Genomic DNA, 26,028 nt, shown 5'->3' with positions numbered 1-26,028 from the left:
TGGCAGAAATGCCCAAACCTGTTGCTGTGAGGTGTTATCTTGTGATTGAGGTTAAGCATTGATGTGCCAGCAAGCTCATGCAAATGGAATTAATTTCCTAAATTAAATGTGTCTCAAGACACCTAATGAAGTGGTTTGAGTGATCGGATTTATATCTGTTTTAAATGTGTCTCAGATCACCTCCTGAAGTGGTTTGAGTGATCAGATTTAAATCAGTTTTAAATGAGTCTCAGATCACCTCCTGAAGTGGTTTAAATTATCAGATTTGTATTTTTTTAAATGTGTCTCAGATCATCTCCTGAAGTGGTTTAAATTATCAGATTTGTATTTTTTTAAATGCGTCTCAGATCATCTCCTGAAGTGGTTTGAGTGATCAGATTTGTATCTGGTTTAAATGTGTCTCAGATCATCTCCTGAAGTGGTTTGAGTGATCAGATTTAAATCAGTTTTAAATGAGTCTCAGATCACCTCCTGAAGTGGTTTGAGTGATCGGATTTGTATGTGTTTTAAAAGTGTCTCAGATCATCTCCTGAAGTGGTTTGAATTATCATGTGTCGGGATTTTATGTAGCCTGGCCTGATCCAGATATAATGCTCATAGCTCCACACAGATCAAGTGATTTTAGCATCTAATATGTGTGTAATGGAATTTGGTTAAGTGCTTTTTTTATTTTATGGGAAGCAACACAAAGCCTTCCAAAAGAAAAAAAGATGTATATTTGGGATTTTTCCCAATTAGCCTGTATACACATCTCATAACACCGGGGTCATTGTGCATATCAGTGAAAAACGTAAATAAATAAGTGTTTCTTGGCCGTGTTCAGCAGATAAAAGCAGCAGACTCTTTGACAGTAGTCAGAAGTCTGGTAGCCTGGAGCCGCTGGAGCGCCGCCATGTTTATTTCTAAACTCAGCAAACTTAAACACAATGTGGGAATGAGTGAGTTTTTGGCGTCTAAGACTTAAAATCAGTCCAGCTTTAACAACTAAAGTTCATCGGCTTAGCGGAAGCCTGAGTTAAACCATGCAAACATACATGTAATTCCAATGGGTTTATAAACTTTTTCTTGCAACTGTATTTTAGACTGCGTTCACTGTGAATATGATAGGACTAAGTGTGTATAAATATGAGCAGCTAAGTGCTAAACACAATAGCAATTGTAGGAAGGCAACTCTCACTCGGCGGCAGACAGGAAGCCTATCTGCTTAATATGTGTGTCATTTCCTTCTTAGCGCCGACGTGAGCATTGATCTCAGCGAGCTGCTTTTCCTCATCCGTAAAAAAAAAAAAAAAAAAAAGAAAAATACAGCAGCCCGCAAACAGGCTCAGCGGGCCAGGCCTCCGCCGGTGTGTTATCATGTCCCTCATCTGTAATATCGCTAGATTAAAAAGGATGATCTGTACTTTGCAGAGACCCATTTCCGGGGCGCGAGAGGTCGGAGTAAAGCTTTTGTCTCCCTGATAGATGATATTATTTACAGCGCGGCACCCGGAACTCTTCCCCAGCTGGACCGCCTCCAGCTCACCTGCAGCCCGAGGAGAGCCTGCCAGAGCCAGCCAGAGCTGGAGAGCGCTTGGCTGCTCACGCTGCTTTATAATCGCTCTGTCACTGAAAGAGCTTGGAGGAAAAAAAAAAAGAAAAAGAAAAAAAGCAGTCGGTGAATACGCAGTGTCAGTGATGGTATTTACGCCGTCACCGAAAACAATTTGTCCCTCAGTTCTTTCATTGTTTCAGGGACTGGTCCAGAGAAAGTGCCCACTTAGCGGTCCTAGGAGGCATTTTTAGTGCTTTTGGAATGGAGTACGCTGGTGCTTTATGTTTATTTCTTCATGCAGAATAATTCAACAGCTTCGCAGATCAAATGGCTTAATGGGTTTTCCTAGTTTAGGAGCAGTAGGTGCTGGTCTGTGCGCTAGGGCTGCAACGATTAGTCGACATGACGGAGATTATCGATTATAAAAATTTAACGCTGCCAGTTCATTTCCTATCGCAACATGGCAACAAGCCACAAAGCGACTTTGACTTAAAGTTCAGGTTTTACCAAAAATAGCAAAGCAATTTTTTTAGTAACGAGTAATCTAGCACATTAATATTTCCAATCCAGAAATCAGATTAAAGTTACTTATCCAACTGACTGTGTGTTACTTCTATGTTATTTTCTTATTAAAAAGATATTCAGGGTTCATACGGTCATGCAATACCTGGAAAACTCATGAAATTAAAAAAAAAATAATGAAGGGAAATTTACTCTACAAATCTTTGTGTTTCTGTTTATTGATGGGAGATCTATTTTAAGCTAAAAAAAAATACGTCAGCTCACAGGATCTGACACACATTTTGTCATTAAAGATTGTGTGTCAGATTCATAGTTTCACAGTTTTAGTTAATTTTTAGTTGATTTTTTTGTTCATGTCTGTACTGATGTTTTTAAATTGTATGGTCCTGAAAATTTGGCTTGAGTGTTGGCATGTCATTTAGAGCATTTATTTGCAGAAAATGAGAAGTGCCCTAGTTTTTAATCACAGTTTTTATGCATATTGGCATCATGTTCTCCTCCACCAGTCTTACACACTGCTTTTGGATAACTTTATGCTGCTTTACTCCTGGAGCAAAAATTCAAGCAGTTCAGCTTTGTTTGATGGTTTGTGATCATCTATCTTCCTCTTGATTAAATTCTAGAGGTTTTCAATTTGGTAAAATCAAAGGAACTCATAATTTTTAAGTGATAATTTTTCAGAGCTGTATTGGTACATTGTTACATAGCTACTGCTGCTGGATATTGAGGAATCATGTTGTTCTAAAACCTGGTTTTAATTTAAAAGCATAACAATTAAAATATTTTTTTCAGTGTAAGGTTGCTTGCCTTTCTGAATCTAGTTGCTTCAAGTGGATGTTTTTTTCTTTTTTTTTTGTTGGCAGCTATTTCTCCCTCCGGCTCATCTCATTAGAATGCATTACTTACTGCAGAGTGCAACAGGCAGAGCATTAAGCTACTATACTGAAAGGAAACAATATAGGATTAAATTTGCTAGACGAAGCTGGCATAATAATTCTCTATTACAGCGTATCAGCGGCGGCCAGCTAAACCATTTACATTTGATTATTCTCTATTGGAGTGCGCTGTATAAGTGATTGCAAGAACAAGCGGGTTGTAGACTGAGGTTATATTTGGACACAGTAATGAAAGGTAAACCAGCATTATAGCATCAGTAGTGCAGGTATTAGTGGTCTAATGCTCTGCAGTACAGTGTTTTAGTGATACACAGGATCAGGTTCTACTATAAATAAAGCCGTTTTATGTACTTATGTACAAATCCAGCAGTGAATCACACAATCACACAACAACAGTCTTGGACTTCAGTGTGTAAATGGATAATTTTGGGAATACCCACATCTGTATAAGTTGCGAGGTGTTAACTTGTAAGTGAGGTCGATAGAAAACTGGCCAATGTGCTCATGGCAAGGCAACATTCATCATTTGAAGTAAACATTCCTCGATCCACAGTGTAATTGAAGATGTAGAAGCCGGTAATGATGGCAAGAATGCTCATTTCCGACTCCACGCACATATCCTAAGCCATGAGACACAATACTAGTTCCTGTCCCATGACTTTTGACTTGTGAGGAAAAGTTATGACATTTATTAACCACAAAATGCCCTCATGTTAAAGCTTGTTGCCAAAGCAAATGTTTTTTTGACAGATATGTCACTTGGATTTAAAATAAAAAATATATAAATAAACATATATATATGCTGGGTATTGAAATCGACTAAATTTTTATTTACAGCTAAAATTTAAAATCTCTCCAACCCATTTTTTTTAAAGGGGATTTTCAATATTGTTAAGAGCACGGTTAGCAGCAGCACTATCCGAGGTTAGCTAGCTTACTAGCTTAGCGCTAGTAAACGCCACCGACAGCTCTACACTGAGAAACCCAGAGTGTTCCGGTAACCGAGGGTGTTATCAGCAAGCGATGCTGTCAGGCTACAGTCTGATACACATGCTTATAAATAACGAAGTGGCTATAGCTAATACTGCTCTGGCCTCGTTGCTGGAGAAACTTCACTAAAAACACCAGCTTTGACTCATGTTCTGTCGAGTTGAGCTGCCTTGTCAAACCGTGCTTCCCTAGTGTAAACCTAGAGTTACTTACACAAGATAGCTAATGCTAACTAGCTCTGTAAACAGAGTAAACAGAGCAGTAAACAGAGCTGTTAGCTCCACCTTAGCTATAGCTCCTAATGCTGTAGCCCGGGTACAGCTCCGCCTGTGGGCGTTCCTGAGCTGATGTGGGCGAGGCCAAGAAGTCACTGGTTGACGTCGACACCCTAACTTCTCTGTGATCAACTCATATTTCTGAGGATTTTTTTTTCGTAGCTACTGCAGAGAATAGAGGCTGAGGAACGGTTTCACGTGCAGCATCATATACAACTCAGAGAGACCTATGGTATTTCACAAAGAACAAGAAAAAGTGTATTTTAGCGCAAGGAGACCTTTAAAACAAAAGAATAATATGTACTGGATCACCAAATAATTGCTAGGTAATACCCATCCATGATAACAGCCTAAGAGACCATATTGTAGATATACATAATGGATTTAGCATTAGCGTTAGCATGGTTCACGTGTTAGCACGTACATCGTTGGCCTGCTGACCCAAATGACTCGATTATGACATCCTTTAGCTCCGTTATGACAGAGGGGAGTGAGAGGTGCCTGGTCAGATGAGTGATAATTCAGAATGGCAGTGATGTCATAACAAGCCAGGCTTTTCAAACCAGCCTTTTCACATGAAAGGTCGTGAAGAGACACTTGAAGACATTCATTATGACAGTCGGAATGGTATTGTCTGTATGCAGACTGCGCGGGTGCGTGGCTGAGTTAACATTATTGCAATTTTGCTGCTGACCTTCTGTGTTAAATAACATACCTTTTATTCAAAGCCACATGAAGAGCCATGCTTCCTCCATGCAGTTTTCCTTTTTTTTCTCGCCTTTATGCCTCGTCTCCTCCGGCTGTGCAGTGATGGAGCTTTTTTCAGACTCTCGGAAATGACCAACCATCTGTAGCCTGGCTGAAATCTGAGCGGTGAGGGCGAGGTATTATTTAAATGTTATAGGAAAGGGTGCAGACAGTTTAAAGCACGATTTCTTTTTCTCTGAGCTCAGCTAATTATTATTCTGCCCTGCTGTTATCATTTCCCATGCATTTCATAAAATCGTAATGAAGCACGCTGCACTTTTTTTTCGTTGTTTCCCTCTCCCTTACGCACCTGACTCAGCTGGATAATAACCTGGTGAGGGTTTAAAGGTACAATAAACGTTCTACGCGCTTCGTCGAAAGCATCCAGACACTGTGCTAATTAGTGAATTCAGCTGCTTTAAGGTGTTCCATTGCTGACACAGGTGTTCCATTGCGTGCACACAGCTTGAATAATCTCTAAAGAAAGAAAAAAATTATATATAACCAGTGGCGTGATTTTTTTCTTTTTTTGCGCCCATAAAGATTTCTTTTGTTTGCTGCTTCAGGGCCTGAACAACTTGCTGTAATAGATGGAAGAAGGAATTCTGCTGTTTATCAGACAATCTGTTTGTGACCTCAAGCTCAGGCGTACTTGGGTTCTGCAGCAGGACAATGACCCAAAACACACAAACCCACCAAAAGTCCACCTCTAAATAGCTTTAAAAAAAGCAAGGTTTTGGAGTGGCCTAGTCCAAGTCTGATGTCTGAGATGATGTGGCATGATCTTAAAAAAGGCTGATCATGCTGAAAAACCCTCCAATGTGTCTGAATTAAAACAATTCAGATATGTGAAAGACTTGTTGTCAGTTATCAGTAAAGCTTGATTGCAGCCAAAGGTGTTTAAAGGGCAAAAGCCACACACATATTCCATAGTCTCTGTGTATTTAATCAGATATAGGATTTCATCCTTACAGACTGCTGTTGATGTAATCCATTTATTAGCTACTCTGGGTCTACCTAGGATTTGTCTAATACACTTAAGGCCCTGTCGTACACCCAGCGATAACTCGTTGCTATCTTCTATCTGCTATCTTCAGACCCTTTGCCAGACGACTAAACACAGGACACTAAGTAAAACAACTAAGTTGTTAACAACAAGATGGTTAGTACTGCTTCAATGTTGAGAATAAGCCAAAACAGTAATAAAAGTAATCATAATAACGACATTTTTAAAATACAAATTTTGGTAACGCTTTGTAATACAGCCCCACGTTTTAAAGGGTAAGTTCTGATTACTTATAGAGTAAGAATGGTAAAACTCTGTACACTACTTAATACAGCCCACCGCTTCCTGTTTTTTCTGAGTACTTACTGAGTAAGTGCTGAGTACTTACACAGTAAGAACATTAAAAATCAGGTGAGATGTGGATTAATTAATTATTAATATAAAACCTTGTGGTTTCTGTGTATTAATGAATAAATGTTCTTTAAATTCTCAGCATTCCTGATTGTGTTATTGAAGACATATAAATATTATTGTATTTTAGACAACACATTTCCTTCCTGCTCCACCATCGACAGTTTTAAAAGCATAAATCAAATTCTTCATCTTCTTTTTCAAACTCATGAAATTATTCGAATAATAATAATTCTCTGGAGTGTGACTAGAATGAAGCCTTCATAACTGCCATGAACAAAGGGCAAAATTACTATATATTATTTTATATGAAATTTGCACCACAAGTTGAGGGAAATTGCGGGTTCTCCTTTGCGTTATTTTTACCTACATTTATGTACGAGTTGGACCTCATAAGTATTTTGTATTTACTGATTCTTAGAGAACAGTTACACCATAAGTGTTGGGAAAGTACAGGGTAAGTTTCAGAACCTAGTTGGTACACTCTTGTTCTTTATTTATACCTACAGTAAAGTACCTGTAGGACCCGGTAAGTATTTTTACCCTCTAAAAAGCGGGCTGTATAATAAAGCATTACCCAAATTTGTAAAGCATATTAACAGACATCAGCAATACAAAAGTAACATATTTGCTTGAGAAACAGATGAATCTGTGCAAAAGTTAGAGCGCCCATCAAAACCCCGTTTTGGGGTAGCCGCGTGTACAGCGAAGCTGGGGGACATCATTTAAACAGGTCTAATCAACAAATATACAGCAGAAAGACTTATCTTTAGAAAAATAAAATACGTCTGTTTTCCGTTTTCAGTGGGATGAACTGCTAGCTGATAGTGCCCTGTGTTCCCAAAGACAAAATATTGGAAGAATTACAGTTTTGTTTACTTAGGCACTTTCCCTCAGATTCCCCATTAGAAGGAAAACATGGCGACACCCTTGCTCATTTCGATGTAGGCATCCTAACTAGTATTGCTTAAAGGGCCTTATAATCCAGTCTGCCTTATAGTGTGAAAAATACAGTTGCAATTTTGTTGTATATATAGGGGTTGGACAATGAAACTGAAACACCTGTCATTTTAGTGTGGGAGGTTTCATGGCTAAATTGGAGCAGCCTGGTGACCAATCTTCATTAATTGCACATTGCACCAGTAAGAGCAGAGTGTGAAGGTTCAGTTAGCAGGGTAAGAGCACAGTTTTGCTCAAAATATTGCAATGCACACAACATTATGGGTGACATACCAGAGTTCAAAAGAGGACAAATTGTTGGTGCACGTCTTGCTGGCGCATCTGTGACCAAGACAGCAAGTCTTTGTGATGTATCAAGAGCCACGGTATCCAGGGTAATGTGAGCATACCACCAAGAAGGACCAACCACGTCCAACAGGATTAACTGTGGACGCAAGAGGAAGCTATCTGAAAGGGATGTTCGAGTGCTAACCCGGATTGTATCCAAAAACATAAAACCACAGAATTCAATGTGCACCTCAACTCTCCTGTTTCCACCAGAACTGTCCGCCAGGACAATAAATTATTGTGGTCTAAAACCAGGTGTTTCAGTTTCATTGTCCAACCCCTGTATATTTTAAATTAGTAAACCAAAGTGTTTTTCAAGTCTGATTTATTTTGTTCTACATCATGAGCGTGTTTTAGATTACGATGTTGTTGCAGCATTCTTTTCCCTGTTTCAAAACTGAAATGTTGTGATATATATTTTGTATTACATGGAATTTTCTGCAACTTTTAAGCCACATTGCTCACTTGCTCACATCATTACAAGCCATGTTCACCACAGGAGCACCGGGGAGGATGTAAATATTAAAAATAAACATGCTTATAACATCGGATTCCCTTCCCGTTTCTGGCGGTAATCCACATCTCCGGGAAAATATCTTCCTCAGTTCTGCTCTCCTCTGCTCCCGTGCCCCAAATCCTCTTTCCGCCATCTGATGCAAGTCTGCTGTATCTCCAGTAATTACCTATTCGGATTTAAGGGGGAACTGGGCGAGGGCTGTGAAACGTATCGAGGAGACGCAGGCCTGTGGCGGCCGTGCTAAAGCTAGGCGTTAGCGTGAGCTAGCAGCAGCAGCAGTGACCCTCAGTGACAGGGCAGAAGCACTGAGGAAGGAGCTTTACAGAGCAGTAGATGAGGGAACCGGGCTGATTCAGTAACTAAGCTGCTCCTCATTACCAGTTTCTACTGGTTCCCTCTGGAGACCCGGAGCCTAAAATAGCATTACCAGCAGCCGGCTTAGTTACTACCAGGAGGCCCAGCTTTCTGCAGGAAGCCGTGTCAGCAGAAGCAGCAGTGTTCACTGGGAGACGGAGAAACCCAGAGTGTTTAATGAGACTGGTCAGACTGGATCAGGACTGAGCTGCTGTGAGATTATTACTGAGATATAACGCAACACGTGCGTTTAAAATGAAATAATTTATATTTATTAATTGAAATGTTCAACTAGAGACAGGCAGAATGACAATATTCTATATTTCATTGAGATAAAATATTTTATTGTATCCATAGTATACTTTTAAGTATTGAATTTTTCGCACTATGAGGCACACTTAAAATCTTTAATTTTCCCAAAAATTGTCAGTTCGCCCTAAATCCGGTGCTCCTTATGTATGAATCCTACCAGTCGGGTATTAAGGAGCATTAAAGCCACTCCGCTAAAGTACAGAGTTATACAGCAGTTTCAGTTTAGTTCTTCAGCAGTATTAGCATTAGCTGCTAACCACAGCACTAAATGCTAGCTCTTAAGCTATTCAGAGGTGAGTAAATCAGCCTGTAGCCTGTTGCTAACCACGGCTAGCACTGCTGGAGCAGCATTAGTGTTAGACGCTAACCGCAACTTTTAAGCGCTAACTTTTTCGTCGCTCAGAGGTGAGTATATTGGACTGTAGTCTGCGTGTTTATGTAGCATGTTTAACAAGCTACATGGGACAAACAGCTAACTAATATCGCCCTGGCTTACCGGAACAGTTGTGGTATCGGCTGGCATTAGCTAATGCTAATGCTGCTGCACCCAGCCTTAGTGAAAATTTGGAAATTTAACCTTACTGTAAATAAGGGGTCCGCAGGAAAAAAGAAAAGTAAATTAACACTCTGCTCATGACATGGGGATTGAACCCGAGTCTTTAGGTTTGCGGTCCATTATACTACCGCTGCGCTGGCTAGTGAACTGAGTTACAATTGGAAAAAAACTTAAAATGAGAAAGGGAGCCCGAGAACACATCTGGCCCATGGGCCGCCTATTGCTGAACTATGCTGTAAATAAAGGGAAGTGCTTGTCTAACCCAAATAAACAGTTTTCAGGAGAAAAATCTGTAAAGATTAATATCCAGAACTCGTTTGAATGTGTACATTTTTAGAATCACAGTTTCATTTATACGTAGCTTAGCTTTAGCTAGTAGGAAAACATGGCAACACCCCTGTGCCTTACTAGTGTCGCATAATGCGCCTTATGTATGAAATAGACCAGAAAATAGATTTATATTGATAGCGCACCTTATAATACAGTGCTCCTTACAGTACCAAATATATGGTACCAATATAGCGTAAGCACATACACACATCCCAAATACAGCACATCCCAAAGATTCTCAGTGAGGTTAAGCTCTGGACTCTGTGGTGAACTCTCTCAATCCACATGTGAAAGTGATGATCTCATGCTCCCTGAATCACTCTTTCACAATTCCAGCCCCATGAATCCTGACATTGTTGAATATGGCCGTGATTATCAGGGAAGAAAAAATCAATTGATGGATTAACCTGGTCTATATTTAGTATATTCAGGAAGTCAGCTAACCTCATTCTTTCAGCACATACTGTTGCTGAACCAAAACCTGCAGACCAACTGCAGCATCAACAGCAAATCATTTACTTCCAGTAAATTCAGGTGGATACTTTTTTTTTTTGGCTGGGTAGTGAATATCAATATATATTATCTCACCCCAATTCCATAGTATTTGCCAGCTTGTGTAGACTATAGTAGACATAATATATAATAGCTATAATATATACATTGCTGGATGTTCTGCAGAACCTCTACAGTGTATGGTTGGCGCTGCTTTGACCCGAAAACAGACACAGAGCTAATACTGCACTCTGAGCAGCCTCTTAAAGCTGTGATTGATTTGTCTGCTGACAACAGATAAATATCAGAGCCGCCATCCCCTCCTGACATTTACAGTTTTGAGTGCGGCTCAATAGTCCTCCACATTATCTCTCCGATACGGATTCACCAAGTGCTCACTTATTGTCTTCCTGGATGGAGATCAGATTGTTTTTCGCTCGTCGCACCACGGCCGTGCTTTTGTTATCTGAAGTGAGATGCGAGACGTATCCACTGGTGACGATGGGACATATTGTGCTAGTATTTTAAGAAATGTTACATTTTTGTTGTGTGTTACTTTTAAAACTTGTATACTAGGCCTGTCACTGTAACTAGGGTTTTTTATGTGATTTTTTTTGTACCATCATACTGTGTAAAAACTTTACAGTGGTATACAGTATTACCAATGGAAAGTGATTTGGAGAAACTGCGTACAAGTCCTGTGTTTACGAGGCTATACTGATAGACAATACTATCAAATTTTGGTCTATTTTTAAACTGAAAAACTATTAAATACAAAGTTCAGTTTGTTTACAGACTAAGTGACACTGCACATACTTTTAAAGCCATACAATAAATATTAAAACATCAGTCTGATATTTACCCTTTGAAATCTAGGCTGTTTTGGTGAGTTTTATTTATTTTTTAATGTATAGACTGTGGTGATACAAAAGTGAGGCATGATCAGGTAAATTTCTGCTGTATTTTTATCTTGGTGGTGGAAAATACAGGTGCACCACTGACTGATTAAAACCCTGACAACAGGTAACACTCAGAATAAACAGAATAAAGAATAAAATATCATTGCTCTTTACTTAAATGAGCTGCTGGTGTATCTTCACAGCGTGAATGCACAGGTCAGTATCCTCTGCTGAGATGCACAAAAGCAAAGCGCTGTTAAGATACGAACACGCCAAAGTCAGAGCACACCTGGCTCTTAATGGGAATGACAACTGGCACACTGTCATTCTGTCACTGTCACTGAAAACACACCCGTGATTAACTAGGAGAATAATTACACGCCTTTTGAGCATTTCAAGACTCACAAGACGTATTTTTTGTGCCCTCTTGATACCTAATTTACTGATGCACTTTAGATTGCTGAAATAGGTCCCCCACAAAATAATACCTCACAACTTATACAGGTGTGGGCAATCCCATGCCGTCCTCATCCTCGTCCCATCGTTCAGGATCACTTGATTATTAATTTACATCCTGCTGCCCCATGGTAGCCTTGGTTTTATAATATGTTTTTTTCATTATTATTTAAAAAGTCTAATTGTGTGTCTTGGATAAATAATAAAGTAAAATCAGAAAAAAAAATGATGCTTGATTATGTCTGCCTGCTTCAGAGCGCGTTTGAAATGCAGTGGGGTCGGAGTAAAGTGGAGTTAACTTGCAGTGAATCTGCAGTTGCTTTGGACGGATGCCTGCGTAGCCTAATAATCATGGAAATGTCCCCACAGTCTGTTTCCAATTCAGACGCGAAATGAGTAAAATGGGATTGACCCACATCCAGCCCTGGATCAAATTCATTAAGGTTTTGTGTAAGCTATGCTAATGACAATTCTTAATGAGCTATTGGGACTTTATGATCATTATGTTTTTTTTTTTTTTTTATTAGTTTGGAATACCGATGAAAAATCCCCGTAAAAAAAAAAACGAGCCAGTCGCGTTGCTTCTTGGCTCCGTTCGACATCTCAGGATTAGATGAATAACCTTTTTATCTCCATCACCTGCCAGTTCACCACGCACTCCTTCCTGTGTATTTTCCATCATATTTCCGGCATGTTCTGCGTATGAGTGCCGGCCCCATGATGCCTTTCCATCTGCCTTTATCGGGTTTGGCTGGCATGCCAGCTGGACGGCAGGGATAGTGAAACGGAGCGCTAGAGAGTCTGCTAGAGTCTACGGTTAGCGCTGTACAGTTAGCATTAGTTTTATTTTCAATGCTAATATTATTTTTAGCTGCAGAACTCTTTTGGTATCCATAGCATAGCGTCTTCCCTGCATATACGAGGAAAAAAAAGTAATTAATGAAATGGATGAAGTGCATTTATTGAATATATATGAATAGCTGGAAGTCATAGGATGAAAGCAGAGCTAGCGTCAGCCACCCACATCATTAGCGTTTGACGAGGCTTAGAGACAGAGAGGAACGAGCTGCTTCAGGCCTGCCTTTGAACCTTTCCCCAAGCAAGACAAACATAAAAAAGTACGGAGTGAACCCTGATAAACTTCTGAACTTTCAAACTCCTTGGCATTCAGACAGTGTTTCTTGGAGGGGGTCCACGGCTGATGGAGAAGAAGCAGGCAGTGAAGGTCAGATACCTGACAGGTTGGAGGCTGTGATAAGGAGAAACAAGTGGGAATGAAAATGGGCTTGTTCACATTAAACTGTGCCTCCAGCGGGTGAGAGCAGCCGGTTGTAGTCAGGCTGTAGTCAGGTTTGTTTTACGGACATAGCCAGGTTATTATTAATCATAATTATAACAATGGTATGAAAAGGTTTCGGCACCCCTGGTCATTTTCATGATTTTCCTTTATAAATCATTGGTTGTTGGGATCAGCAATTTCAGTTAAATATATCATATAGCAGATGAACACAGTGATATTTAAGAATTTAAATTAAGTTTATACAATTTATAGAAAGTATATAGAAAATGAAGCAGGTGCATGAATTGCAAAAGACATCCCACCTCTCCTGTGACTCATGGGATTCTCCCACCTACTTGTATTGTCTCCCTGCTGTTGCTGTTGGTGTAACACAAAAAAGCAATGTAATGCAGGAAAAAAAAAAATCAAAATACTAATGTGCAGAATATTTTGTGCATATTGTAACGGGGGGAACAGACAGGAGGCAGATTTATATGCGGGTAAGACCAAGACTTTAATAAATAACAGATAACCAGATAAACAAACAGGGGAATAACGAATATATCTATATACATAAACAAACAAACAAGGAGTAACGTAAAACAGAAAAGTGACTAAACTAAACAGATAATAACAAAATAGGGCTAGGGAATATATATACAAAGGATAAATACGTAAATATGTACAAAACAAAGAATGAAACAAACAGGAAATGAACGTGACTAGAAATAAACAAAAGCGTGAAAATACAAATAACCAAGGAACGAGAAATCAGCTATAACGTAAACGTGGCGAGACAGACAACACGGGAAGGTGCAAAGACCGACCGCTAAACATGGACTAAAGTGAGCTATAAAAAGTAACATGAAACACTGAACACCTGGGGAAGGGGCGGAGCTACAGATTACACACACGTGACGGAAAAGTACTGGAGAAACACACTAGGAAACGGGGAAAACACAGGGAAACATAGCGAGGGCGTGACACATATATGTATATAACTGCAAATGTAAACAATTCTACAAAACATTCCCCTATCACTATTATCACAATATAGATATATTTTGAAATTATGGAAATTAGGATATTATTCGACATGATATACCCCTATTTCTGAGCAAAACTAAGCTCTTTTATAAGGGAATATGTGTGAACTGGTCATAATTTTATGTAGAAAGATTAGATCCGATGGTAAAAAGATGTAAGATCCTAAACAAACATGGAGTCGGAGTCTCAGTTTCTGTAATTAGCCGTAGAGGACTACTCAACACAATACACCGACACCCACACCGGAGGCGAGAAACGGAATACTGATAGTACCGGAGGTGTCAAGAGGAGGCTATATTTAATCGAGCCTCAACATGCAGATAGGGGCAGATTGTAGAGGGAGGTTTATTTTATATTGTATATGACAGGATCTATTGATTGACTATGCATAATTAATTATTATTAGAGTGAAGGGAAGACTAAGAAGGTATAAAGGCTGAGTTTTGAGTTCAGGTAGACTTTAAACGCCTGAATGATTTTGTGACTCAGTGCAAATAAACTCTTAATTTCATTGTAATGCTAATCCTGCTAATCCTTAGCATTTTAGTACTAATCCTCTCGTTTCGGCTTCCTGTATTTAATGAAAGTTTATGGAAATGGAATTATGTTGAATATTGAATATTGACACTGGCTCAGTGATTTCAAACATACATATTAATGTTTTTTTTTTTCTGGGTGATGCTAACAGGGCTAGCGTCATATGTGAGGATAATGTGTGTAGGTTGAGTGTTTCTTGGATAAGGGTTGCTGTATGTAAACAACCCCACATTGCTAATTCGGCTCTAAACTATTAAGCTATTTTAATCTAAAGGTATTAAAGGTGTTATTATCTAAAAAAAATGTAACTGTTGATTTTGTTGATTTTAGCCGTTTTCCTGTGCTAAATAACTCAGGTCGAAGGCACTGCTGCTGCTAAGATAGGTTTGGTCTTGCTGTTTGTAGCTTATGAGGAGTTATGAGCAGTTAGCTGCAGTGCTAACTGTGTTATTCTGAGCTGGATTACTCACAGACAGAGATAGTTGGTGAAAGCTCAATGACATCAGGCTAAATAGACTTGATGTTTGATATGATCTGTGTGTGTGTGTGTGTGTGTGTGTGTGTGTGTGTGTGTGTGTGTTATCTGTATGTTATTAGTGAATTATCAAACCTGGAATACCAACAAGTAGTTACCTGTCACAGTGCATAAAGTCAATTATAGCCATTATTCAGATATAAATTATTTGGATTTTCACTTATTTGGCAACAAAAGAGTTTTTTGTGACTTTTGGATCAATAATTTCAGTTTGGTACATCCCTAATGCAATCCTTTTGTGATTTTTAGGTGAGTTACAACAGTTACAACAGTTGTATATTGTATATATATGTTTTTTTCTGGGTGATGCTAACAGGGCTAGTGCTATATGTATATAGGTTAATGTGTGTAGGTTGAGTATTTCTTGGATAAGGGTTGCTGTATGCAAACAGCCTCACATTGCAGATTTGGCACTAAGCTATTAAACTATTTTAATCTAAAGGTATTAAAGGTGTTATTATCTAAAAATGTAGAGTATTGAAACACTATTGATTTTGTAATAAAGAAATTTCATTGGAAACAAGTAAATTTTAACCAATTTCCTAATTGAATTGTTGAATTAGTCAGGTCACACTGAGGGCACCCTGTCTTGCTGTTTGTAGCTGAGTTACGAGGAATAATAATGAGGTGTTATTCTGAGCTGGATTACTTACAGATAGATGCTGACAGGTCAGTGACATCAGGGAAGATAGACTTGCTGCTTGATATGATGTGTGTGTGTGTTGCCTGTATTTTATGAGGGAATTATGAAACCTGGAATACCATCAAGTACTTACTTGTCACAGTGCATTAAAATAAAGTCAAATTTTATTTATTGTTCAGAAATAAATAATTTGTTTTTTCAGATGAATAATTTCAGTTCGGTTGGAATCCTGTTCATGTAGCTGGCCATCTGCTACTGGGTGGGTACAGTAGATGGCGCTCTCTCTACATCACTCCTAGGGTGATGTTGATCAGCACAAGGCGTCTGTGAGCTGATGTATCAGAACCGAGTCGCTGCACTTGCCTCCGAGCATTAGCGCTGTGATGGTGTTGGGGCATTACTAGTGATAGGGGGAGTCCTAATGGAGGACTTGGGTGATTGGCTTTGTAAATTGGGGAGAAAATGGGGAAAAAAAATAAATAAAATTATATATATATATATATATATATATATATATATATATATATATATATATATATATATATATATATATGTAGTTAGCACACCAGCTCTCCTCCAATATATGTATATAAATTATAATCTAAACTGATTTCCAGTGTTTTGGTCTTTCTCCATTCATCCTGAATGAGTGTAAATAAGTACCCACTCTTGATTTTTTGAGTGTAAATGCATGAAATATCTCAGAACTGTTTGGATGTGGATTAATGTTCTTCTAAGCATGACTGATTGACGATGCTCTGTCCAAGACTCTTAGTATGGTGCTCTGTATGAGCAGAGTCAAGGGACATTGTTATGCAGGTGGTGCTGTAGACCCACCGTGTTCTCTCACTTATACATAATCCAGCTTCTGTGAGGCAGCACCTTAAAGCAGGTACGACTGCTGTTTGCTTTACTGGTGCGAGTGGAATACACTCATCCAGAGAATACACTCGTAGAATAGCAATCTGACTAAAGAACCAGACGAACAGGTGGAAGGACAGACAATTGAATAGAGAGACAGATTAACCTGCTCACTAGTTTGATGGTTTTTGATTTAGCATGGTTGTTAGCTTGGGTTTGCTAATTCCTGGGACTGGATATGGTAAAATAGTACAAAATATATACAACAGGCTGCGTTGTAAAGCATGGTGACGTCACCAGAAAAGACCCACCTCTTTTAATTGTGGCACAACACATCTTCTCTTAAATATATTCCAGAGATTTTCAATTTGGTAAAATCAAAGAAACTCTCCATTTTTAAGTGCTCTCTTATTCAAACACAAAACAGACTGCTTTAAAATGAATATCTCTTTTATCCTAAAATTGATGTGGGTATAGTGTCAAAAATTATAGCAATATTATTGTGAATGATTTTTACAAAATGGCACACCCCTAATTGGGAAGACATTTAGCTTTAGCCTGGAACAAAACAACTAATTCTGGATGTAGACTTCCTGTGCTTTAAACCTTAAAGCTACGATTTTCCTCCAAAAAAACTGTATTTTATGTTTGACTTTAGAAGTTCCTCAGAGATCAAGAGGGGAAGGAAAGGAGGGACCATGATTACTGGGGCAGGTCACCAGGGGTTCACCTGGTCAACCTTTAAATGTTATGGTTTTATGAATATTGAAGGGAGGAAAGTGAGGTAGAGCGTTTTTTTTTTTTTTTTCACAATTTCTGGGACGGGAGCCAAAAACCTCTGTACTCTGAGAATAGAGAAATAAAGAGCGACTGTGTGCAGAACAGGAGGACCTCTACACTTCTCACCTGAAATCTGCTTGTAGGTTAATATTTGTTCCCAATCCAAAGTCCTAAATCAAATAAACGTGGATCAGTTTGTGAGCTGTTGTGTTCTGAAATCTGATCAGAGGACAGTAATCTGGTTATGTGAGTTTATGAGCAGTAAAAAAGGAAAAATCAGGAGTGCATGAGTGGAGTTTAATACATTACAATCACATGCCAAAAATCATGGGACAGGGACTAGTATCTTATTTGGCTCAAAGTGGCGGCTTTTATAATTTTATTTCAATGTCTTTCCCATTTTCTCCCCAATTTACACGGCCAATTACCCAACTCACTCATTAGGACTCCCCTTATTCTGATACATTAGCTCACAGATGCCTCATGCTAAGCAACATCACCCTTTGAAGTGTCACCCTAAGAGTGATGAGGGGAAAGAGCGCCATCTACCCACCAAGAGAGAGTAAGACCAATTGTGCTTTCTCAGGGCTCAGGTAGCTGATGGTAAGCTACATGAACAGGATTTTAACCGGCAATCTCCTGATCATAGTGGCAGTGCTTAGCCCGCTGGACCACTCTGAGCTCCCACACTCATATAATTTGTAAGGGTTTAGGGCACTATCGTACACCCTGTGCAAAATGCGTCGTGATGCTCTTTGCTATCTTACACCCCGTCAACAGTCTATTTTCACGCCTTGCATCCACGCCATTACAAAAGCGTTAAAATGTAGGAATAAATCTACACGGATGGGAGTGACGGTCTGAAAGTGAGGTGTGTTCAGCAAAATTTCTGCCGTATTTCTATTTTGGTGGCGGAAAATACAGGTACACCACTGACCGATTTAAACCCTGATCCAGTGTTTACATCAACAATAAACAGAATAAAGAATAAAATAACATTGCTGTTCCCTTAAAGGGCTCCTGGCACACCTTCTCAGCGTGAATGAGCAGGTCAGTATTCTTGGCGGAGACGCGCAAAAGCGCCGCATTGTTACGAAGCCTAGAATAGCTCTGTTTGTTAATGAATGTTGATTTAATCCAGGAGAATTTTCCCCCAGGTGAATTTTCTCACATGAACACTACCTGAAACCCAGGGACCCATTCTATTTGGTATCTGCGAGATTCTGTCCTTGGTTTGGTCCGTTGTCTGAAAAATAATTACTCCAGTAAGGTATAGATATCCAAAATTTCTACTAAAGTAAGATAACAAAGTATTAGTACTTTATTACTCCACGCTGCTGCTTAAGTAAATGTATGGTTAAAATACGCAGTATATTTAACAGTGTTTATTCAACACTTTTAGTCTGCAGTGTTTAATTATCGCTCACAGTACTGATTTACCACTGGACAAATTACGGTGTGATTCAAATGCCATTACTGAAGCCAATTTGTGGTTAAAATTGCCCCTCTGAGGTAAATTTACGGTTAGAATAGCACTGCTGAGGTACATTTATGACATTTCGGCCTAAAATGCTCATTTTGGGGCATCTCTTTACTACAGACAAACTTTATTATGGGACGGGTTGAACATTCCTGAATGAGAGTGAATGTGTATCTGTTTTTGTCAGTGAGAAAAAGAAAGAGAGAGAGAAAGAGGGAGAGGGTGAGGGAATCGAGAGAGGTGACAAAACTGCTTTAGATAAATTGTGTGTTGATAAAGCTTTGCCCGAAGCTGCTGTAGGGCGAAGCTGTGCGCCAGGTCCGTGTTGTGTTGTGTTCACAAGTATCAATTTTTTTTTCATTAACTGGAGTGTAGTAGTAGCAGCAGAGATGTGAGACGATATCACAACCATTTCGGTATCAGCAGACGATCAGCACTGGAGAGACGATTAGATTTGACTCATATTTCTGGCTGATATCTGATGATGTATTTATTGAACTGTGTGGATAACTGTACTAAAATATCTCATTTTTTTACGTTTTACTGCATGTGTCACCAAACAGCTATAAATATTACGTTTTTCTGTATTGATATCCAGTACGATGTAGAATAGGACCCTCTGGAGCAGATAAACATGAACCTGTTAGCACTATTCTTAATGTAATGGCAGGTTTGGAACAGGGGTGTGTATAGTGTAGAGTTAACGCAAACTCAAAAGTCAGTATCTCAAAAACTTTGAATATAATATAAGACCAATTGGTACTCTTAGCAGTCCTGCTGGAAAATGAAATCTGCATCTTCATAAAAGTCAGCAGAGGTTCAGCATGTCTCTCCAAACCATCACTGATCATCCGTAAATTTTACATTTCATTTGAAAATCAAGGGATCAGAGTCTGGAGGAAGAGTGGAGAGACACACAGTCCAAACTGCTTGAGGTCTAGTGTGAAGTTTCTACAATCAGTGATGGTTTGGAGAGACATGCTGATCATCTGCTGGTGTTGATCCACTGTGTTTTATGTCCAAATTAGGAATTATCACCTTTTTTGAAGACTTTTAATCTTAAAATAAGCACCAAGAGTCACCAGTCAAGTTATTCTGCTTATTTTGTCCAAATTTAAGCTCAAATATCTGTGATTCTTGCTTGATTTAAGTCTTACTTCACTTTTGCTTATTTTAAGAAATCTTACTAAGAAGATATTTTCCTTAATATACACAGCAGAAAACCGAAATCTTAGTAAGTGAAATGATAGAATCTCAATTCAATATTTATTTGTATTATATATATATATATATATATATATATATATATATATATATATATATATCTTACTTAGCAATGTAAGATTATGTTGCTTATTATTGGAATAATATTTTTAAGTAAATTGAACGTAGAATAAACACAGAAAGTCACGCTCAAGTTATTCTGTTTCTTGTTTCCAAATTTAAGACAAAATATCTGTGATTTTTACTTCACTCATGTCGAGATTTTGCTTTATTTATTTTAAGAAATCTTAAAAAAAATGCTCACAGTATTGGTAATATAAACTGCATCAAAAAAAAACTTGGTAAGTGAAATTATTTTATTTCAAATCAATAAATCTTCAAATAAAATTTCAAAAAAAAAAATTCTCTGATTATATTTTTGTCTTAATAAGCACTGTGTAAGTGTAGGAATAGTTTGCTTATTTTATGAATAATTAGGATTTTCTTCCTAATTGTTTACCATATTTGAAGGAATTTAAATTTAAAATAATCTCTAAGAGTCACTGATCAAGTTATTTTGCTCCTTTTGTCCAAATTTAGGCCAAATAATATGTGATTTTTGCTTTGATTTAGGTCTTACTTCACTCATTTTAGTCTTACTTCACTTATTTTAAGAAATCTTACTAAGAAGATAAAGGAAGGAAATAAAGGAAGATTAGTTAGTAAGTAAAATGATAAAATTTTTAGGCAATGAATACTATTTTTGTATGATGATTTTTATATCTGACAATGCAAATTAAGTGTAAGATTATTTTGCTTAATAATTAGAATAATTAGAAATTTTAGCCCCATTTTAAGTCATTTAAATATAAAATGTTCAAAATTTAAGCAAAAATAGTTTAAAAATAGTTTAACATAAACTGAAAAAAATCTTTAAATTTTAGCTGATTATAATGTTTGTTATTATCTTATTAAGCACTGCATACGTGTAAGAGTTTTTTGCTTATTTTAGGAATAATTAGGAGTTATCACCTTATTTGAAGCTATTTTAACTTAAAATAAGCACTAAGAGTCACCAATCAAGTTATTCTGCTCCTTTTATACAAATTGAAGCCAAAAAATCTGTGATTTGTGCTTGATTAAGTCTTAGGCTACTTCTCTTATTTTAATAAATACTGATTGCTTATTTGAATGTCTTACTAAGAAAATTTGCTCACCCCACTACCAGATATTGTTTTTTTTTTTTTTTTTTTTTTTACCTTATTTTAAATAATTTGTACTCAAAATTAGCACAGAAAGTCATGGTCAGGTCTATTCTGATTCTTGATTTCAAATTTAAGCCAAAAAAGGTTGCTCACACCATTGGCAGATTTTTTTCTTTAATATATGCGTCTCAATTTTTATATATTTTGTCTAGTTTTGGCAGTGTAGCATGTTTGTGTGTGTGTGTATTCTAGTGTTGTTTCTGCTCAGGGTGAAAGTGTGTGTGTTTGTGTTTGTGTTTGTGTGTTTGTTGAACCGACTCCATTGTTTTCAGCTGTTAAGCATTAGTGTCATTTTCATACACATCTGCACCGGCGCAAGCTCCATTTAACACTGAACACCCGCGCAATATGCCTCCGCCGCCCTCGCTAAGCAGCTTTGCGTCCATGTGCGCTGCCTAAGTGTGTCACTTGCCTGTCTCTGGCTGCCGCTCTGCAGATGCCATGACCTTCAGCAGCTGTTAGCCGCACGCTAACAGTAAAGAAAGCCACTCACATCTGACTGCATGAGAAAGACTGCTTTTCTAACCGTTAGCATGTATAACTTTAGCATATTTAATACTTTATATAGTATCTTACAGCTACCTTTATTAATTAGCTCAGTTTTAGTTTAATTTAAGTCTGTTTTAGCATGTGTTTTACTGCTGTACATTATGTAGCACTACATGCTAATGCTTTGTACCATTTTTGTACCACATGGGTCATTCTGGAACTGCGTGTTTATTGTGTGTTCCATAGCTAAACTTTTTTTTTAGCTTTTGTCTAAAATATTTATACACCAAATATGAACCAAATGACTCCCACCACTTTCTGGCTACTTGTCCTGCTGTAAAACTTAAATTTTATGCAAAATAATAAAGTCTATTTGTCAGGGGTTTCTTTGCTTACATTGTTGGCAGTAATCCAATCAATTCCATAGCATTTATTTATTTATTTTCTAAAATATGTCATTTAAATTCTTAAAAAATATACTGATCACCCTTGATACATAAAATTTGCAACAAAATCTAAAAATAATTTAAAAAAAAAAACACATGTGACCTCCATCTAATGATGTGGTAGGCAATGACATATGTCAAACTTCTTATCTCATTTTATATAAAATGCTGCTAATAAATAAACTGTGTCCTAAGCACAGGTCATGTATTTTGTGTGATATTAAGTACATCAATTTAATATGTTTTTTAATAACCTTTCATAATTTTATCTTATTTAGATTCTGCTTTGCTCTTTCTAGCTCCACCTCCCTCTACACCTCTAATGTCTCACTCTACCTCACTCTACCCCACTTTACCTCACACTACTTTGCTCTACCCCACTCTACTTTGCTTTACGTAGCTCCAACTCACTCCAAATCACTGAAAATCACTTTACAGCTCTCTGCTTCACTCTACCTCACTCTGCTTTACTCTACCTCACTCTGCTTTACTCTACCTCACTCTACTTTACTCTACCTCACTCTGCTTTACTCTACCTCACTCTGCTTTACTCTACCTCACTCTACTTTACTCTACCACACTCTACTTTACGCTACCTCACTCTGCTTTACTCTACCTCACTCTACTTTACTCTACCTCACTCAGCTTTACTCTACCACACTCTACTTTACTCTACCTCACTCTACTTTACTCTACCTCACTCTACTTTACTCTACCTCACTCTGCTTTACTCTACCTCACTCTACTTTACTCTACCTCACTCTACTTTACTCTACCACACTCTACTTTACTCTACCTCACTCTACTTTACTCTACCACACTCTACTTTACGCTACCTCACTCTGCTTTACTCTACCTCACTCTACTTTACTCTACCTCACTCAGCTTTACTCTACCACACTCTACTTTACTCTACCTCACTCTACTTTACTCTACCTCACTCTGCTTTACTCTACCACACTCTACTTTACGCTACCTCACTCTGCTTTACTCTACCTCACTCTACTTTACTCTACCTAGCTTCACTTATCTCTAAATCTCTCTAACTCCCTCTACATTTCTGTTTCACTCTACCTCACTCTGCTTTACTCTACATCACTATACTTTACTGTACCACACTCTGTTTCACATTACATCTCTCTGCTTCACTCTACCTTACTCTACTTTACTCAACCTCACTTTAAATCTTTCTAACTCACTTTACACCATTCTGCTTCACTCTACCTCACTCCATTTTACTCTACCTCATTTCTTTTACTCTACTTCACTCTGCTTCACTCTACCTCACTTTACTTTACTCTACCTCACTCTACTCTACCTCACTCTACTTTACTGTACCTCACTCTACTTTACTCTACCTCATTTCCTTTACTCTACTTCACTCTGTTTCACTCTACCTCACTCTGCTTTACTCTACCTCATTCTACTTTACTCTACCTCACTTTAAATCTTTCTAACTCACTCTACATCTCTCTGCTTCACTCTACCTCACTCTACTTTACTCTACCTCATTTCCTTTACTCTACTTCACTCAGCTTCACTCTACATCACTCTACTTCACTCTGCTTCACTCTAAGTTACTCTACCTACTCTACCTCACTTTAAATCTTTCTAACTCACTCTGCATCTCTCTGCTTCACTCTACATCACTCTGCTAAACTCTACCTCTACCTAAATCTCTCTCTCACTTTACATCTCTCTGCTTCGGTCTTTCTCACTTTTCTCTACTCTACCTAGGTCCACCTCTCTCCACCACACTCTACCCCACTTTCCCTCTTTTCACCACACTCAACCTCACTCTGCCTCCAGCCTAGCCACAGTATGCCACATGAGCACAGCCTACAGCTAAAGAGCTCTCTCTATTGATGTATGTGGGTAATGCATTTTGATTATATGTTCACTCTGAAAATTTCTATCAAGATAACGCTAAATATATATGCTATAAAAAGATTTCTCGTACAAAGTCGTTGTTTCGTCGTTGTCGGTTGGTTTTGCGAGCTACAGATGTAGCTAGAGTTAGAGATTAGGTTGTAAACACTGGAGTATATTCCTTTAATCCGTTGCGTGCCAAGCCTCCACGCTGACCTGAAGCCTGACACTGATCCTTTCAAGCAGGTCCACATATTACTGTTGTGCTTGACCGTTCTTGACCCTGCCTTTCAACCTCCACCCAGCCGTGCCGCGCTCGGACCGCCTGGTACGCCGATTCAGAGCGTCCTTTCTGGTCTCGTTAACCTCCGCCAGGCCCAGGCTTAAGGTCACCCTCCGCCTCGGCAGGGAGATCATGCCGGCGCGCTGGATTTTGGAGCGGTTGGCATGGAAATGAACGCTCCCAGAGGTCCGCGGACTAAGCCTGCGGACTGCACAAACAGATAGCGGGCTGATGAAGATGAGAGATGGAGATGGAGAGAGAGAGAGACAGAGAGAGAGAGAGATAGAGAGAGTGGTTGACAAGGCAACAGTGAGACAAGACACGCCTCAATGAACCACAGATGAAAAACAGCTTCAGATGTAGTGGTGCTATCGCTGATGATGGAGGTGGTGGTGGTGGTGGCGACGGTGGGGAGGGTAGTAAAAGCGTAGACATCTCGAATCATCCCAGCGTATCTCCGACCGACAGTTTCTCTAAAGTGCCACGGAATTCTATTCAGAGCGGTCCAGTAATCAGACTGCGGGTGATACTGCACAGATGGGTGCTGTACGTTTTGCGTGTTAATTACAGCTGTGTGAAGGAGTTCGCTCGTTGAATATGTGTGATTAAGAAAGGCAGCAGCATCTGCTGGAGCTCAGCGTGACTCTAATTCACTGACCCGCATGGCTACACCTCTCTCTTAATGCAATAAACGCCCTTGAATAATTGAGTAAGTCTATCGATTTTTAATGATCAGGCGAATAATCAATCAAATTTTCCCAAATTGTAGACCAGTTTATGCTTCGGTGCCGAATCTACAGTATATTAAACCTGAATGTGTTTCTTATGCATAGCCACACACTCTACTCTGAATTAGGGCTGCAATTAATGATTTATTTGGTAATCAAACTAATCTGATGATTATTATAATGATTAGTTATTTAGTTAACAGTTAATTAGAGTGGAAGAAACAGCTGGATAGGGATTTAAAATGCTTTGAAGTAGTGCTAGGCAGTATGACCAAAAATGTATAATCACTGTATTTTTCAAGATTCCGACGAGTTATATCACGTTATTTTTATTTTATTTTATCCTATTTATTCATTTATTTTATTATTAATATTTTTTGATGACTGGGCTTTTATATAGTGTTGTGACTTACTGTACTGTTAGGAGTATATATAATATTAAACATTAAGGCTTTAAATTAAGGCTTTGATCACTATTGCGTTTATTTGTCCCACAAAACTTTACAAAATATATGAAGAAATCAGACTTATTTATCAGAAAAAAACAGCTGAAGAATGCAAACAAACAATAGACCTTAAAAAAGATATGCCAACAACTTTAACACTGCTTCCTTTTCCATAAACCCTATAAATGGACCTAAAATACTCAATGTTTATGTATTTAAAGGTTATATACTTTTTAAAAGCTCTATTATACAAGTCAGATTCATACAGTATACCTTTGAGGAGACTTTTGAACCTGTATGGATTTTTCCCATACCCCCATACCACTAGAGGCGCTGCAGAGCTCTGTGTAGAAGCACACAGTGTAGATCAGTGCCCCCAAAGAAGACACACAGCTGCTAGATAAAGCTAGCCAGTTAGCATAACAAGCTAATACACTGGAGTTGGCTGTAGAATAGACGTGAATACAGACTGGAATTGCTCAATCGATCCACAGCTTGAGAAAAGTTCCTCTTGTACTCCAAACAAACCAAGAAACGGTTATTTATTCAGCAC

At 38.4% G+C, this 26,028-nt stretch overlaps 1 protein-coding gene and 1 long non-coding RNA gene across 17 annotated transcripts in view; one reads left to right on the top strand and one right to left on the bottom strand.

The window, feature by feature from the left end:
- ptprsb (protein tyrosine phosphatase receptor type Sb) overlaps positions 1 to 26,028 on the top strand; it is a 281,301-nt gene that overhangs the window by 26,172 nt on the left and 229,101 nt on the right. The window lies entirely within an intron of this gene.
- On the bottom strand, positions 22,469 to 23,480 carry LOC125801730 (uncharacterized). The gene is made up of 3 exons (XR_007438907.1): positions 23,046 to 23,480; positions 22,806 to 22,945; positions 22,469 to 22,705 (listed from the first exon to the last, which is right to left on the bottom strand). It is a non-coding gene; the product is annotated as an uncharacterized LOC125801730 (long non-coding RNA).

The sequence above is a fragment of the Astyanax mexicanus genome, chromosome 4, assembly GCF_023375975.1.
Source record: "Astyanax mexicanus isolate ESR-SI-001 chromosome 4, AstMex3_surface, whole genome shotgun sequence".
NCBI classification, from domain to species: Eukaryota; Metazoa; Chordata; class Actinopteri; order Characiformes; family Acestrorhamphidae; genus Astyanax; species Astyanax mexicanus.
The sequence above is the reverse complement of the archived record's forward strand: the minus strand, read 5'-3'. Positions and strand labels throughout refer to the sequence as shown.